Source organism: Pseudophryne corroboree, unplaced genomic scaffold (genome assembly GCF_028390025.1).
Source record: "Pseudophryne corroboree isolate aPseCor3 unplaced genomic scaffold, aPseCor3.hap2 scaffold_791, whole genome shotgun sequence".
Lineage (NCBI taxonomy): Eukaryota > Metazoa > Chordata > Amphibia > Anura > Myobatrachidae > Pseudophryne > Pseudophryne corroboree.
This window is the reverse complement of record NW_026970370.1, coordinates 263,829-281,541: the sequence shown is the minus strand read 5'-3', so window position 1 is coordinate 281,541 and position 17,713 is coordinate 263,829. Positions and strand designations below refer to the sequence as shown.

General features: G+C 48.8%; 7 non-coding genes across 7 annotated transcripts; all 7 read right to left on the bottom strand.

The window, feature by feature from the left end:
• Window positions 1–206: 206 nt before the first annotated feature.
• LOC135041110 (U1 spliceosomal RNA) lies at window positions 207–369 on the bottom strand. The gene has a single exon (XR_010234833.1). It is a non-coding gene; the product is annotated as a U1 spliceosomal RNA (small nuclear RNA).
• Window positions 370–521: 152 nt separating this feature from the next.
• Window positions 522–685, bottom strand: LOC135041077 (U1 spliceosomal RNA). The gene has a single exon (XR_010234802.1). It is a non-coding gene; the product is annotated as a U1 spliceosomal RNA (small nuclear RNA).
• A 671-nt stretch (window positions 686–1,356) lies between these two features.
• Window positions 1,357–1,519, bottom strand: LOC135041100 (U1 spliceosomal RNA). The gene has a single exon (XR_010234824.1). It is a non-coding gene; the product is annotated as a U1 spliceosomal RNA (small nuclear RNA).
• A 152-nt stretch (window positions 1,520–1,671) lies between these two features.
• Window positions 1,672–1,835, bottom strand: LOC135041092 (U1 spliceosomal RNA). Its single transcript, XR_010234816.1, has one exon. It is a non-coding gene; the product is annotated as a U1 spliceosomal RNA (small nuclear RNA).
• Window positions 1,836–2,505: 670 nt separating this feature from the next.
• Window positions 2,506–2,668, bottom strand: LOC135041096 (U1 spliceosomal RNA). Its single transcript, XR_010234820.1, has one exon. It is a non-coding gene; the product is annotated as a U1 spliceosomal RNA (small nuclear RNA).
• Window positions 2,669–2,820: 152 nt separating this feature from the next.
• Window positions 2,821–2,984, bottom strand: LOC135041085 (U1 spliceosomal RNA). The gene has a single exon (XR_010234809.1). It is a non-coding gene; the product is annotated as a U1 spliceosomal RNA (small nuclear RNA).
• Window positions 2,985–3,655: 671 nt separating this feature from the next.
• Window positions 3,656–3,818, bottom strand: LOC135041073 (U1 spliceosomal RNA). Its single transcript, XR_010234798.1, has one exon. It is a non-coding gene; the product is annotated as a U1 spliceosomal RNA (small nuclear RNA).
• Window positions 3,819–17,713: the final 13,895 nt, after the last annotated feature.

The following is a 17,713-nucleotide window of genomic DNA, read 5'->3' as shown; positions in this document are numbered from 1 at the left end:
AACAGCTCCAGAGCTGCTCTGTAAGGGAACTAAAAGGGTGTGGGCCCTGCAGCACTACCTGTAGTTCGCATTGTGCGTTGGAAGGCACAAAGTAAGCAGACGGGAGAAGTCAGGATAGTGCGCAAGGGCATAGAAGGGAGCGGCTCAAGAAAAGAGAAGTGGAAACAGACAGCAAACTAGGCTGGAGAGAGACCTGAGACAAAGAGATCTGAATTATACGAGAGCCGACCAGGGGAAACACAAATTATGCAGTCGAGTTTCCCACATTTGGGGAAATAGCTGGAGCAGCACACACAGAGTGCAATGGGTGAGCCTTGCCCTGGGAGAAGCACCTTCATGATCATAGTATCTCACCTGGCAGGTAAGTAGGAGTTGGGCAAGAGCTGAGGAGGGTCGCTGCTCGGGCACCCCCCTGTCAAGTGAAGGAGATCCAACTGAGGCAGCACAAGAGAACTCTCGAAAGAAGAACAAGGCTAGAGGAAGATCTGAGACACAGAAATCTGGCTTTTACCAGAGCTGACCAGAGGAAAGCACAAACACAGTCCCCCACTACCACAAATTATGCAGTCGAGTTTCCCACATTTGGGAAAATCACAGGGGTCAGCATACCCAGAATGCAATGAATGAACCTCACCCTGGGAGAACAATCTTCATGACCATGGTATCTCCTATGCAAAATAAGTATGATTTGGGATAGGGCTGGGGAGGGCCGCTGCTCAGGCACATCTCTGTCAAGTAAAGGAGATTCAACTGAGGCAGCACAAGGGAACTCTCATCTGGGGACAACAACTGCAGGGAGAACACATATTTTCAGATGAACATGGGAGGGCAGAAGGCTGCCTAATACTGAAGCACCCCCAAACAACAAACCAAATGCAACAACTAGTACAAGCATTCCTGGGGGAAGGCCTGCAGCAGATGGATTTGCATATGGTGATGTCATCCAAGCAGTGGGTCAAAGTTGGCTTCAACCCTCGTCTGCATATGAAAAGAGAAAAGGGGCGTGCAGGGCATGGCGGCCTTTTGCGGCGCTTGGATGACCCCTAGTTCGCATTAAACACCTCCACCCTACTTCGGTGTGGGGCTCATGTTGGCTATGCCCCAGCCCCTGAAGCATTCAAGCTGATTACTTGCAGCAGCTGGGCACTGTAATAGCTCCAGAGCTGCTCTGTAAGGCAAGTAAAAGGGTGTGGGCCCTGCAGCACTACCTGTAGTTCGCATTGTGCGTTGGAAGGCACAAAGTAAGCAGATGGGAGAAGTCAAGATAGTGCGCAAGGGCATAGAAGGGAGCGGCTCAAGAAAAGAGAAGTTGAAACAGACAGCAAACTAGGCTGGAGAGAGACCTGAGACAAAGAGATCTGAATTATACGAGAGCTGACCAGGGGAAACACAAATTATGCAGTCAAGTTTCCCACATTTGGGGAAATCGCAGGAGCAGCACACCCAGAGTGCAATGGGTGAGCCTTGCCCTGGGAGAAGCACCTTCATGATCATAATATCTCACCTGGCAGGTAAGTAGGAGTTGGGCTTGAGCTGGGGAGGGTCGATGCTCGGGCACCCCCCTGTCAATTGAAGGAGATCCAACTGAGGCAGCACAAGGGAACTCTCGAAAGAAAAACAAGGCTAGAGGAAGATCTGAGACAAATAAATCTGACTTTTACCAGAGCTGACCAGAGGAAAGCACAAACACAGTCCCCCACTACCACAAATAATGCAGTCAAGTTTCCCACATTTGGGGAAATCATAGGAGTCAGCATACCCAGAATGCAATGAATGAACCTCACCCTGGGAGAACAATCTTCATGACCATGGTATCTCCTATGCAAAATAAGTATGATTTGGGATAGAGCTGGGGAGGGCCGCTGCTCAGGCACATCTCTGTCAAGTAAAGGAGATTCAACTGAGGCAGCACAAGGGAACTCTCATCTGGGGACAACAACTGCTGGGAGAACACATATTTTCAGATGAACATGGGAGGGCAGAAGGCTGCCTAATACTGAAGCACCCCCAAACAACAAACCAAATGCAACAACTAGTACAAGCATTCCTGGGGGAAGGCCTACAGCAGATGGATTTGCATATGGTGATGTCATCCAAGCAGTGGGTCAAAGTTGGCTTCAACCCTCGTCTGCATATGAAAAGAAAAAAGGGATGTGCAGGGCATGGCGTCCTTTTGTGGCGCTTGGATGACCCCTAATTCACATTAAACATCTCCACCCTCCTTCGGTGTGGGTCTCATGTTGGCTATGCCCCAGCCCCTGAAGCATTCAAGATGATTTCTTGCAGCAGCTGGGCACTGTAACAGCTCCAGAGCTGTTCTGAAAAGCATGTAAAAGGGTGTGGGCCCTGCAGCACTACCTGTAGTATGCATTGTGCGTTGGAAGGCACAAGTAAGCAGACGGGAGAGGTCAGTATAGTGTGCAAGGGCATAGAAGGGAGCGGCTCAAGAAAAGAGAAGTGGAAACAGACAGCAAACTCGGCTGGAGAAAGACCTGAGACAAAGAGATCTGAATTATACGAGAGCCGACCAGAGGAAACACAAATTATGCAGTCAAGTTTCCCACATTTGGGGAAATCGCAGGAGCAGCACACCCAGAGTGCAATGGGTGAGCCTTGCCCTGGGAGAAGCACCTTCCTGATCATAGTATCTCACCTGGCAGGTAAGTAGGAGTTGGGCTAGAGCTGGGGAGGGTCGCTGCTCGGGCACCCCCCTGTCAAGTGAAGGAGATCCAACTGAGGCAGCACAAGGGAACTCTCGAAAGAAGAACAAGGCTAGAGGAAGATCTGAGACATAGAAATCTGATTTTTACCAGAGCTGAGCAGAGGAAAGCACAAACACAGTCCCCCACTACCACAAATAATGCAGTCGAGTTTCCCACATTTGGGGAAATCACAGGGGTCAGCATACCCAGAATGCAATGAATGAACCTCAACCTGGGAGAACAATCTTCATGACCATGGTATCTCCTATGCAAAATAAGTATGATTTGGGATAGGGCTGGGGAGGGCCGCTGCTCAGGCACATCTCTGTCAAGTAAAGGAGATTCAACTGAGGCAGCACAAGGGAACTCTCATCTGGGGACAACAACTGCAGGGAGAACACATATTTTCAGATGAACATGGGAGGGCAGAAGGCTGCCTAATACTGAAGCACCCCCAAACAACAAACCAAATGCAACAACTAGTGCAAGCATTCCTGGGGGAAGGCCTGCAGCAGATTGATTTGCATATGGTAATGCCATCCAAGCAGTGGGTCAAAGTTGGCTTCAACCCTCGTCTGCATATGAAAAGAGAAAAGGGGCATGCAGGGCATGGCGGCCTTTTGCGGCGCTTGGGTGACCCTTAGTTCGCATTAAACACCCCCACCCTCCTTCGGTGTGGGGCTCATGTTGGCAATGCCCCAGCCCCTGAAGCATTCAAGCTGATTTCTTGCAGCAGCTGGGCACTGTAACAGCTCCAGAGCTGCTCTGTGAGGCAAGTAAAAGGGTGTGGGCCCTGCAGCACTACCTGTAGTTTGCATTGTGTGTTGGAAGGCACAAAGTAAGCAGACGGGAGAAGTCAGGATAGTGCGCAAGGGCATAGAAGGGAGCGGCTCAAGAAAAGAGAAGTGGAAACAGACAGCAAACTAGGCTGGAGAGAGACCTGAGACAAAGAGATCTGAATTATACGAGAGCCGACCAGGGGAAACACAAATTATGCAGTCAAGTTTCCCACATTTGGGGAAATCACAGGGGCAGCACACCCAGAGTGCAATGGGTGAGCCTTGCCCTGGGAGAAGCACCAACATGATCATAGTATCTCACCTGGCAGGTACCAACGGCGAAACTCCGTACAACAAACCTCTGCAGGATTTCTACCCTGTCTGAGAGCGCGCAACTGACTTTCAGCGGACGCCTCTCTATCAGGGTCATCATACAAGAGCCCTAAAGACTCAAAAAAAGCGTCAATTGACAACAATGCCGGATCCTCTGCTCTTAAACCAAATGCCCAGGTCTGAGGATCCCCCTGGAGCAAAGAAATAATAAACCCGACCCGCTGAGATTCAGTACCCGAGGAAGTCGGTCTTAAACGAAAATAAAGTTTACAGGATTCTTTAAAATTAAAAAACTCTTTTCTATCACCAGAAAAACGGTCAGGCAAATGCATCTTTGGTTCAGGGACTACCCTTGGGGAAGCTCGCAAAAGATCTTCCTGCGACTTCACCCGAAGAGAAAGATCCTGAACCATCTGAGTAAGTTCTTGAATCTGGCTGACTAAGAGCTGACCAGGATTTGGCCCTAAACCTGTTGGATTCATGAGGCCGATAAACTCTCACAAAACTGAATGAGAAAAAATTAAACCCCGTTTAATTTTAAGTTTTGGTATGGCCGGTAATAATGTTATGATTCCAGCACTCTGGTCAGAGAAGATCTTATGGCAAGGACTGGAGCACTGGAACGGAATGCTGGGGAAGGGAGCAGGACAGGAAAATAGCCCCTGGCGCCCTAACTCTGTTGTCTCACCCATGTTGTCAGAAATCCCCTGCGAGACTATGGTTTCTTGAGCCCTTGGCAGCCGCGTTTGAAGGGCGGATTATGTCTGCCCAACTTCGATGCCCCCCGGTCTTAATGAGAGACAAAGGGAAACCTGAGACAGGGTGATAACAAGAGGCCCTCTAACTAAACAACCAGGCCAGGGGCTAAGCAAACTCAAAACTATAATATGTGCGGAGAAACCGCCAGGAAAAAGGACAACCAAAATATCCACTTGTCCAATTCTCCTACCCGGCACCGCCAAGTACCAGAGAGGACTTGTGGAAGCGGAACCCTCCGCAAATGCTCCAAACACAAAATATAAAAGGTAAAGCGGCTGAGCCGCAACACACGGCAGAGCCGCAACTCACGAACACCACTGGATATAAAACGGTGATCAGTCAGGACTCCAGGGAACCAAACGAACTCTTGGGATGAGATGACAACTCCCGAATACCGGACTTCTGCGGACTGGAATGACCGGATACAGCAGGACTGGAAACAGACTCTCAGCAAACAAAGGCAGCATGCAGGAAGCTATTACCGGCGTCTGTGAGAAGCCCTGGGAGTGTATTTAACAAGGAGTCCTCCAATCAGCTGCTAAAGGCTGATTAGAATAAATGCCGTGCAGCTGCCTTGCTGCACGGCCAGAGAGCAGGTGAATATCTTAATTTCCTAAAGCCTAGCAACGGGGAACGCGGTCCGCCAGTGGCGTCCCCGTTGCTAGGGTCCGTGCGGCTCAGCGCGCCCGGCGTCTAGCGTTGCTAGGGAGCCGGCGGCTGTACGTGCACGGCGTCTCTAGTTGCTAGGCGCCGGGCCGCGCAGACCATCAAGCGGACCCCGGCGCCTAACAGTATGACTCCCAAAAACAACAACCGCGTCATTGGGACCAACTGCGATTTTGGCAAGTTTAGGAGCCAACCATGTTGTTGAAGAACTGTCAGGGAGAGTGCAATGTTTTGCACCAACTGGTCCCTGGATCTCGCCTTTATCAGGAGATCATCCAAGTACGGGATAATTGTGACTCCTTGCTTGCGAAGGAGAACCATAATTTCCGCCATCACCCTGGTGAAAATCCTCGGAGCCGTGGACAGACCAAACGGCAATGTCTGAAATTGGTAATGACAATCCTGAATTGCAAACCTTAGGTAGCTTGAGGCAGTGGCTAAATGGGTACATGTAAGTAGGCATCCTTTATGTCTACCAAAACCATGAAATCTCCGTCCTCCGGACTGGAGATCACTGCCCTGAGAAATTCCATCTTGAAATTGAATTTCTTTAGGAAGAAATTGAGGGATTTCAGATTTAAGATTGGTCTGACTGAGCCGTCCGGCTTCGGGACCACGAAGAGGCTTGAATAAAAACCTTCTCCCTGCTGACTAAGGCCAATTTGAACAATCGGTGAGGGGGAACGTCTTGAAACCCCAGTTTGTACCCTTGGGACACTATTTGTAAAACCCACGAGTCCAGGTCCGAATGAATCCAGAACTGACTGAAGAGTTTTAGACGTGCCCCCACTGGTGTGGGCTCCTGCAAGAAAGCCCCAGTGTCATGCAGTGGATTTGGCAGAAGCAGAGGACAATCTCTGGTCCTGCAATCTTGAAGAGGCTACAGACCTCTTCCTTTTCCTTCCTCTACCTGCAAAGAAAGGGGAATCTAAACTTCTTGCATATCTATTGGGCCAAAATGACTGCGGTAGATAATGATGCGTCTTCATCCGTTGACAGGGAACATAGGGCAAGAAGGTTGACTTACCATTGAAATGAGGATGCATCTTGCTGCCTTTCCAATGAAGCAAGTTTAATTTAGTAATAGGTGAAAAACCATCCTTACAAAGGTGTTAATCAGAGACTTGGCTTTGTGGACACTTTTCAGAGAACAAATTTGTTAGCATAAAAATAAAGCCAGAAAATGAAGAGCTGTTTAATCACTCAATTGGATTTTTCTGCCAGCATATTTTTTTTCTCTGCAACCCACTGCTAAATTGTGCTTCCTAGCTGTTTTTATAAAATCACTGAATCAAATCTAACTCTGATTACATCAGAGAAGGCCAGGTACCCTACACCATAACAGGGGGTTTGAAATTTTGACTTGTCTACTTATTATAGTTTTGAGTTTGCTTAGCCCCTGGCCTGGTTGTTTAGTTAGAGGGCCTCTTGTTATCACCCTGTCTCAGGTTTCCCTTTGTCTCTCATTAAGACCGGGGGGGCATCGAAGTTGGGCAGACATAATCCGCCCTTCAAACGCGGCTGCCAAGGGCTCAAGAAACCATAGTCTTGCAGGGGATTTCTGACAACACGGGTGAGACAACAGAGTTAGGGCGCCAGGGGCTATTTTCCTGTCCTGCTCCCTTCCCCAGCATTCCGTTCCAGTGCTCCAGTCCTTGCCATAAGATCTTCTCTGACCAGAGTGCTGGAATCATAACATTATTACCGGCCATACCAAAACTTAAAATTAAACGGGGTTTAATTTTTTCTCATTCAGTTTTGTGAGAGTTTATCGGCCTCATGAATCCAACAGGTTTAGGGCCAAATCCTGGTCAGCTCTTAGTCAGCCAGATTCAAGAACTTACTCAGATGGTTCAGGATCTTTCTCTTCGGGTGAAGTCGCAGGAAGATCTTTTGCGAGCTTCCCCAAGGGTAGTCCCTGAACCAAAGATGCATTTGCCTGACCGTTTTTCTGGTGATAGAAAAGAGTTTTTTAATTTTAAAGAATCCTGTAAACTTTATTTTCGTTTAAGACCGACTTCCTCGGGTACTGAATCTCAGCGGGTCGGGTTTATTATTTCTTTGCTCCAGGGGGATCCTCAGACCTGGGCATTTGGTTTAAGAGCAGAGGATCCGGCATTGTTGTCAATTGACGCTTTTTTTGAGTCTTTAGGGCTCTTGTATGATGACCCTGATAGAGAGGCGTCCGCTGAAAGTCAGTTGCGCCCTCTCAGACAGGGTAGAAATCCTGCAGAGGTTTATTGTACGGAGTTTCGCCGTTGGTCGAACGACTGTGGCTGGAATGACCCAGCCCTGCGCAGTCAGTTTCGCCTCGGCTTATCAGAGTCTATAAAAGACAGTCTCCTTCAGTACCCTGCTCCTGAGACTCTCGATAAACTCATGGAGCTTTCTATTAAGATTGATCGTCGTCTCAGAGAGCGGAGGGCTGAAAAAGGAGCACCTGTAAGGACAAGTCCGTGTGTATATTCCATTCCTGAAGACGTAGAGGAGACCATGCAGATGGGTCTCTCCCGGCTGTCTCCTGAAGAAAGAGCCAGAAGGCAAAATTCTGGTCTTTGTCTGTACTGTGGGGGTAAGGGACATTTTGCTCGTAATTGTCCGAACAAGTCGGGAAACGCTTTGACCAGGTGAATTGTGAGGGGGTTCACCTAGGTCTGCAGCTTATCTCCTCGAATAACTCCCTTTTAGTCCCAGTTAAAGTTTCCTTTGGCAGCCTCAGTTCTTTGGTGTCGGCTTTTGTTGACAGTGGAGCTGCAGGAAACTTTATGGATTTAACTTGGGCTAAGGCCTTAGGCATTCCTCAGTTACCTTTGGGTAGGTGTGTCACCATGCATGGCTTAGATGGGAGTCCGCTGTCTAATGGGATTATTTCTCTCCGTACACCCCCTGTACTACTTACAGTAGGAGCTCTACATTCCGAGAAAATCGAGTTCTTTCTTACACATTGCCCAGCAGTTCCAGTTGTTCTGGGTCACCCTTGGCTGGCCTTTCATAATCCCACCATTGATTGGCGGTCGGGGAAGATTTCACATTGGGGTACTTTTTGTGATAAGGAATGTATCACGTTTCCAGTCAGAGTAGCAGCTATCATTCCAGAACTCATTCCGGTGGAATACCAGGAGTTTGCTGATGTTTTCTCCAAAGGCAATGCGGACATTCTGCCTCCCCATCGGCCTTATGATTGTGCTATTGAGTTAATTCCTGGTGCCGCATTGCCAAAGGGAAGATTATATGCATTATCCGGGCCAGAAACTGCGGCTATGAATGATTATGTAAAGGAGAGCCTTGAGAAAGGATTTATTAGACCATCAAAATCTCCTTTAAGTGCAGGCTTCTTCTTTGTGGAGAAAAAGGATGGCTCGCTTAGACCTTGCATTGATTTTAGAGCCCTGAATAAGATCTCAGTTAAAAACACCTATCCTTTGCCGTTGATTTCTGTACTCTTTGATCAGTTACGTTCTGCTGTGATTTTTTCTAAAATTGACCTTAGAGGAGCGTACAACCTCATCCGAATTAAATCTGGAGATGAGTGGAAAACGGCCTTCAGTTCTCAGTCGGGTCACTACGAATACCTGGTGATGCCGTTCGGCCTGTCCAATGCTCCGGCAGTTTTTCAAGACCTCATTAACGATGTGCTCCGTGACTTCCTAGGGAAATTCGTGGTCGTTTACTTAGACGACATCCTGATTTTTTCTAAATCAATGGAACAACATGTTACCCAGGTGCGTCTGGTTCTTCAAAAGTTATGTGAGAATCATTTATATGCCAAGCTGGAGAAGTGTGAGTTTCATGTCACGGAAGTATCTTTTTTAGGGTACATAATTTTCCATGGAACCAAAGAAACTCCAGGCCATCCTTAGTTGGGCGCAACCCACCAATTTAAAAGCAATTAAGCGTTTTTTAGGGTTTGCGAATTATTATAGGAGGTTCATTCATTCTTTTTCTGACCTGGTTGCTCCCATTGTAGCTCTGACAAAGAAAGGAGCGGATCCTACCAACTGGTCGCGTGAAGCTGAGTTGTCCTTCCGGGCCTTGAAACAAGCCTTTGTCTCGGCTCCAGTCCTCTGACATCCTAATCCGGAATTGCCCTTTGTGGTGGAGGTTGATGCCTCGGAGGTTGGAGTGGGGGCTATCCTTTCTCAAAAGGATCCGGAGTCTCTGGAGTTACATCCTTGTGCCTTTATGTCCAGGAAATTCTCCTCCGCTGAATCCAACTATGACGTTGGTAATCGGGAGTTACTGGCGGTAAAATGGGCTTTCGAGGAGTGGAGGCATTGGCTGGAGGGAGCAAAACATACTATTTCGGTATTGACTGACCATAAGAACCTGCAATAGATTGAATCGGCTAAGCGGCTTAATGCCCGGCAGGCACGTTGGGCATTATTTTTTACGCGTTTCAAATTTATAATCACTTTCAGGCCTGGTTCCAAGAATACTAAGGCTGATGCCCTGTCACATAGCTTTCTTCCGGTTCACAATAACAATCCTGTTACCCCCATACTTCCATCTTCGGTCATCTGGGCGGGCCTCACACAAGATTTATTTACCCAGTTAAAACAGCTTCAACACCAAGCTCCTAGAATTACTCCTGCTGGTCGTCTTTACGTCCCTGAGTTTTTGAGAGTTACTGTTTTAACGGAATTCCATGATAACAAAGTTTCAGGGCATCCAGGAGTCTCTAAGACATTGGAGTTAGTCTCTCGCTCAGTATGGTGGCCTGGTCTTTCTAAAGACGTCAAGGAATTTGTTTATTCAAGTCAGGTTTGTGCACAGCATAAGGTTCCCCGTTCCTTGCCCATCGGGCAACTTATGCCCGTAAATGTTCCTCTCCGGCCGTGGTCTCATATTTCCATGGATTTTGTGGTTGACCTTCCCCTTTCAGCCGGATTCCGAGTCATATGGGTGGTAGTGGACCGTTTTAGTAAAATGGCTCATTTTATTGCTCTTCCCCGATTGCCTTCTGCCCAAGGGTTGGCAGTTTTGTTTCTCCGCCATGTATTCAGGCTTCATGGGTTGCCTACTGATATTGTTTCTGATCGGGGTCCACAATTCATCGCACAATTCTGGAAATGTTTTTGTGCCTCATTGAAGATGAAATTGTCGTTAACATCCGGTTACCACCCACAATCCAACGGGCAAACCGAACGAGTTAACCAATCATTGAAACAATATTTGCGCTTGTATTCAGCCAAACTCCAGAATGATTGGTCCGAGTTTCTTCCGTTGGCTGAATTTGCTTACAATAATTCTTGTCATTCCTCCACTAAAGAGTCTCCATTCTTTTCAGTTTTTGGTTTTCACCCCAGATCTAATTCTTTTTTTCATCATTCCTCAGTCTCCTCGCTTACCTTAACCTCCCATCTCAGAGCCATTTGGAAAAAGGTGCACCTTGCTCTCAGAAAAGCGGCCTTTCGAGAGAAGAAATTTTCTGACAGGCTCCGACGTCCTTGCACTTTTAAGGTGGGAGATAGGGTGTGGTTGTCGACTCGCAACATCAGGCTTCGACAATCCTCAGCTAGACTGGGACCCAAATTTATTGGGCCATTTCTTATTATTAAAAGAGTCAACCCAGTTGCCTTTCGGTTACGTTTACCAAGATCTCTCAGGATTGGAAATACGTTTCATTGTTCCCTGTTGAAACAATACGTTTCTTCCAGTAGATTTCCTCGGAAGATCTCTCAGGGTAGATCTCCAGTGGATGTACAGGGACAACAGGAGTTCTTGGTAGAGAAGGTTCTCGATTCCAAATTGTCCCGGGATCGGCTGTATTTTCTGGTTCACTGGAAAGGCTATGGTCCGGAGGAAAGGTCTTGGGTCCTGGATAAGGATCTTCATGCCCCGAGGCTCAAGAGGGCATTTTTTCGGGAATTTCCTCAGAAACCTGGCTTTAGGGGTTCCTTGACCCCTCCTCAAGGGGGGGGTACTGTTAGGCGCCGGGGTCCGCTTGATGGTCTGCGCGGCCCGCCTATCAACTAGAGATGCCATGCACGTACAGCCGCCGGCTCCCTAGCAATGCTAGACGCCGGGCGCGCTGAGCCGCACGGACCCTAGCAACGGGGACGCCACTGGTGGACCGCGTTCCCCGTTGCTAGGCTTTAGGAAATTAAGATATTCACCTGCTCTCTGGCCGTGCAGCAAGGCAGCTGCACGGCATTTATTCTAATCAGCCTTTAGCAGCTGATTGGAGGACTCCTTGTTAAATACACTCCCAGGGCTTCTCACAGATGCCGGTAATAGCTTCCTGCATGCTGCCTTTGTTTGCTGAGAGTCTGTTTCCAGTCCTGCTGTATCCGGTCATTCCAGTCCGCAGAAGTCCGGTATTCGGGAGTTGTCATCTCATCCCAAGAGGTCGTTTGGTTCCCTGGAGTCCTGACTGATCACCGTTTTATATCCAGTGGTGTTCGTGAGTTGCGGCTCTGCCGTGTGTTGCGGCTCAGCCGCTTTACCTTTTATATTTTGTGTTTGGAGCATTTGCGGAGGGTTCCGCTTCCAGAAGTCCTCTCTGGTACTCGGCGGTGCCGGGTAGGAGAATTGGACAAGTGGATATTTTGGTTGTCCTTTTTCCTGGCGGTTTCTCAGCACATATTATAGTTTTGAGTTTGCTTAGCCCCTGGCCTGGTTGTTTAGTTAGAGGGCCTCTTGTTATCACCCTGTCTCGGGTTTCCCTTTGTCTCTCATTAAGACCGGGGGGCATCGAAGTTGGGCAGACATAATCCGCCCTTCAAACGCGGCTGCCAAGGGCTCAAGAAACCATAGTCTCGCAGGGGATTTCTGACAACACGGGTGAGACAACAGAGTTAGGGCGCCAAGGGCTATTTTCCTGTCCTGCTCCCTTCCCCAGCATTCCGTTCCAGTGCTCCGGTCCTTGCCATAAGATCTTCTCTGACCAGAGTGCTGGAATCATAACACATACTGGACACAGAAGAGGTTTTCTTCCACTGGAAAGGCTATGGAGATCCAGAGTCTGGTCAAACAAATTCTGAAACCAGCAAGAGTGTTAATCCATCAATGCATTCAGTTGCTGGGGAAGATGGTTGTGGCCTACGAGACCATTCAGTTTGGCAGGTTCCATGCCAGAGTGTTCCAGTGGGACCTGTTGGACAAGTGGTCCGGATCCCACCTACACATGCACCGGAGGATAATCCTGTCTTCCAAGACCAGAATCTCACTCCATTGGTGGCTGCACAGTTCTCACCTCCTAGAGGGGCGATGGTTCGGGATCCAGGACTGGATCCTAGGGACCACAGATGCAACCCTCCGAGGCTGGGGAGCAGTCACACAGGGGGAAAACGTCCAAGGAAGATGGTCAAGTCAGGAAAGTTGTCTCCACATAAATGTTCTGGAGTTAAGGGCCATTTAATAACTGCAGACACAGTACACACTGGGACGGGTGCCCAGCATCCTCAACAGACTAAGAGAAAAGGATTTACCGGTAGGTATTAAAATCCTAGTTTCTCTAACGTCCTAGAGGATGCTGGGGACTCCGTAAGGACCATGGGGATAGACGGGCTCCACAGAGTTCATGATCTTCACTGAGGTAGCGCACAGCACTACAGCTGTGCGCCATTGCTCCCATACACCTCACATACTCCGGTCACTGTAAGGGTGCAGGGCGCAGGGGGGGCGCCCTGGGCAGCAATATAAACCTCTTTTTGGCAAAAATATAACATATATACAGCTGGGCACTGTATATATGTATGAGCCCCCACCAATTTTACAGTTTAAGCGGGACAGAAGCCCGCCGCCGAGGGGGCGGGGCTTCTCCCTCAGCACTCACCAGCGCCATTTTTTCTCCACAGCACCGCTGAGAGGAAGCTCCCCGGACTCTCCCCTGCTTATACCACGGTAGAGAAGAGGGTTGAAAAGAGAGGGGGGGCACATAATTCGGCGCAAATTACATACAGCAGCGCTACTGGACAAACATTAAGTTACTGTGTTATTCCTGGGTTATATAGCGCTGGGGAGTGTGCTGGCATACTCTCTCTCTGTCTCTCCAAAGGGCCTTGTGGGGAAAATGTCTTCAGAAAAAGCATTCCCTGTGTGTGTGGTGTGTCGGTACACGTGTGTCGACATGTCTGAGGAAGAAGGCTATATTAGAGAGGAGCGGGAGCAAATGAATGTGGTGTCTCCGCTGACACCTGATTGGATGGATATGTGGAATGTTTTAAATGCTAGTGTAAACTCATTGTACAAAAGATTAGACAAGGCTGAAGCTTTGGGACAGTCAGGGACTCAACCCATGCCTGATCCTATGTTGCAGGGACTGTCAGGGTCTCATAAGCGCCCACTATCCCAGATTGTTGACACAGATACCGACACGGATTCTGACTCCAGTGTCGATTACGATGATGCAAAGTTACAGCCAAAATTGGCAAAATCCATTCGATATATGATTATGGCAATAAAAGATGTTTTGCACATCACAGAGGAACCCCCTGTCCCTGACAAGAGGGTACATATGTACAAGGGAAAGAAGCCTGAGGTAACCTTTGAGGGGGTCACACGAGCTGAACGAGTTATGTGAAAAAGCTTGGGAATCTCCAGATAAAAGACTGCAGATTTCCAAAAGGATTCTTATGGCGTATCCTTTTCCATCAACGGATAGGTTACGATGGAAATCCTCCCATAGGATGGACAAAGCATTAACACGCACAGCTACAGTTGGAAAATCAAATTTTTTACCTTATGTTCCCTCACAGCATAAGAAAGCTCCGCATTATCAAATGCAGTCCTTTCGGTCACAAAGAAACAAGAAAGTGCGAGGTGCGTCCTTTCTTGCCAGAGGTAGGGGCAGAGGAATAAAGCTGCACAACACAGCTAGTTCCCAGGAACAGAAGTCCTCCCCGGCCTCTACAAAATCTACCTCATGACGCTGGGGCTCCACTGGCAGAGTCCGGCCCATGTGATGTCATGCAGCTGCTCTGGCCACGCCTCCTGTTTCTCCGTTGCCGACCCCATTTTGAAACCGTGCCCCCGCACCGCTCCATCTCCGACTTGGAAATGGAGTGTTGTTGACCCCCCTCCCCCCCCCTTCACCGATTCACAGGCAGAGGTGATCGCATTATCTGCGGGGTGCCGCAGAAAATGCAGGCGGATGCGTATGCTCTTAGCAGTTTTTGCAGTTGGATTGCGATCCAACCTGAATTAGGCCCCATTACCTATCACAATGCACTGCGGGTAGTACAAAATGGGGTTAATATAGGAGAAAAAACCCCAGAGCTGTGCTCCTTAACTGTCCCTGGTGGCTAGTGGAGCGGCTGCCCAGTAATCAGTGTCCACGCCAGTGCGCACACGGCCCGCCCCCATCAGCGGCCTCGTGATCCCGGAGGGCGGTGTGTGTGTGACTGACCTTAGGAAGAAACCGGAGCCTCCGCTGCAGTGACCCAGCAACCGGGGCACGGGAGTATACTGCGCCACTGGGAGTGATGGAGCTGCAGTAAAGAGGTCTATTAGACCTAGCCTGCTGCAGCCCTTGTAGATTCTTATAAAAAAAGTTCTTCTTTTCTTGCCAAAATTAATAGCTAAGAATAGGCTGCCTGAGGCAGCCCCCTGTTAAGTGGCCTGCTACTGAAGGCACCAACTACAAACTGAGCTCCCTGTTCATGGAAGCGAGGTTATAGAGGAGGGGGCGCTGAGCATCTTGGGAACAGTCAAAAGCTTTGAGCCTGTTGGTGCCTCAGATCAAGATCCTACTCTGGTGTACATATACAATGTGAATCCTTGTGGAGTCCAGTGTACCCCACAGAAGAAATGAATGCGTCACACCCATTGGCAGCAACATTAGAATAGCTGCTGATGGGCACAATTGAGAAAGGAAGGGGGGAAAACATTTGAATCCAGCACATATATGTAATTTGAATATGTAATTTGTACCTTCCTACTTTAAAATGTAATGGATGAACCTCACCCTGTGAGAACTATCTTCATGATCAAGAGATCTCATATGCAAGATAAGTATGTGTTGGGATAGGGCTGTGGAGGGCGGCTGCTCGGGCACACCCCTGTCAAGTTAAGGAGATTCAACTGAGGAAGCACAAGGGAACTCTCATCTGGGAACAACAACTGCAGGGAGAACACATTTTCAGACGAATGTGGGAGGGCAGAAGGCTGCCTAATACTGAAGCACCCCCAAACAACAAACCAAATGCAACAACTACTGCAAGCATTCCTGGGGGAAGGCCTGCAGCAGATGGATTTGCATATAGTGATGTCATCCAAGCAGTGGGCATAGTTGGCTGCAACCCTCGTCTGCATATGAAAAGAGAAAAGGGTCACGCAGGGCATGGCGGCCTTTGTGGGGTTGCGCTTGGATGACCCCTAAATCGCTTTATACACCCCCACCCCCCATCAGTGTGGGCTCATGTTGGCCATGCCCCAGCCCCTGAAGCATTCAAGCTGATTTCTTGCAGCAGCTGGACCCAGAAACAGCTCCAGAGTTGCTCTACAAGACAAGTAAAAGGGTGTGAGCACTGCAGCACCACCTGTAGTTTGCATACACACATATATAGGACAGCATCTCTTATATGCCCCAGGGTCAATAAAATAGTATCCTTATCTAGGGTATCCATCCCCTCAGATAAGGTATCCGTCCATGCCGCTACAGCACTACACACCCAGGCCGACGCAATTGCCGGTCTGAGTAAGGTACCTGAATGTGTATAAATGGACTTCAGGGTAATCTCATGTTTGCGGTCAGCAGACTCTTTGAGGGTAGCCGTATACTGGGACGGGAGGGCTACCTTCTTGGATAAGCGTATTAATGCTTTGTCCACCCTAGGGGAGGATTCCCATCGTAACCTATCCGTTGATGGGAAAGGATACGCCATAAGAATCCTTTTGGAAATCTGCAGTCTTTTATCTGGAGATTCCCAAGCTTTTTCACATAACTCGTTCAGCTCATGTGACCCCCTCAAAGGTTACCTCAGGCTTTTTCACCTTGTACATATGTACCCTCTTGTCAGGGACAGGGGGTTCCTCTCTGATGTGCAAAACATCTTTTATTGCCATAATCATATATCGAATGGATTTTGCCAATTTTGGCTGTAACTTTGCATCATCGTAATCGACACTGGAGTCAGAATCCGTGTCTGTATCTGTGTCAACAATCTGGGATAGTGGGCGCTTATGAGACCCTGACAGTCCCTGCAACATAGGATCAGGCATGGGTTGAGACCCTGACTGTCCCAAAGCTTCAGCCTTGTCTAATCTTTTGTGCAATGAGTTTACACTAGCATTTAAAACATTCCACATATCCATCCAATCAGCTGTCGGCGGAGACACCACATTCATTTGCTCCTGCTCCTCTCTAATATAGCCTTCTTCCTCAGACATGTCGACACACGTGTACCGACACACCACACACACAGGGAATGCTTTTTCTGAAGACAGTTTCCCCACAAGGCCCTTTGGAGAGACAGAGAGAGAGTATGCCAGCACACACCCCAGCGCTATATAACCCAGGAATACACAGTAACTTAATGTTTGCCCAGTAGTACTGCAGCATGTAATTTGCGCCAAATTATGTGCCCCCCCCCCCTCTTTTCAACTCTCTTGTCTACTGTGGTATAAGCAGGGGAGAGTCCGGGGAGCTTCCTCTCAGCGGTGCTGTGAAGAAAAAATGGCGCTGGTGAGTGCTGAGGGAGAAGCCCCGCACCCTCGGCGGCAGGCTTCTGTCCCGCTTAAACTGTAAAATTGGCGGGGGCTCATACATATATACAGTGCCCCGCTGTATATGTGTTATATTTTTGCCAAAAAGAGGTTTATATTGCTGCCCAGGGTGCCCCCCCACCCCCCTGCGCCCTGCACCCTTACAGTGACCGGAGTGTGTGAGGTGTATGGGATCAATGGCGCACAGCTGCAGTGCTGTGCGTTACTTCAGTGAAGATTATGAAGTCTTCTGCCGCCTCTGAAGTCTTCTTTTCTTCTCATACTCACCCGGCTTCTATCTTCCGGCTCTGCAAGGGGGATGGAGGCGCGGCTCTGGGACGGACGGCGAGGGTGAGATCCTGCGTACCAATCCCTCTGGAGCTAATGGTGTCCAGTAGCCTAAGAAGCAGGACCTTGCAACTCAGAGAGTAGGGCTGCTTCTCTCCCCTCAGTCCCTCGATGAGGGAGTCTGTTGCCAGCAGTGCTCCCTGAAAATTAAAAACCTAACAAAATACTTTCTGTCAGAAAGCTCAGGAGAGCTCCTGAAAAGCACCCAGTCTCCACTGGGCACAGTATCAAACTGAGGTCTGGAGGAGGGGCATAGAGGGAGGAGCCAGTGCACACCCAGAACTAAAGTCTTTCTTAAAGTACCCATGTCTCCTGCGGAGCCTATCTATCCCCATGGTCCTTACGGAGTCCCCAGCATCCTCTAGGACGTTAGAGAAAATAGGATTTTAATACCTACCGGTAAATCCTTTTCTCTTAGTCCGTAGAGGATGCTGGGCACCCGTCCCAGTGCGTACTGTGCCTGCAGTTATTAAATGGCCC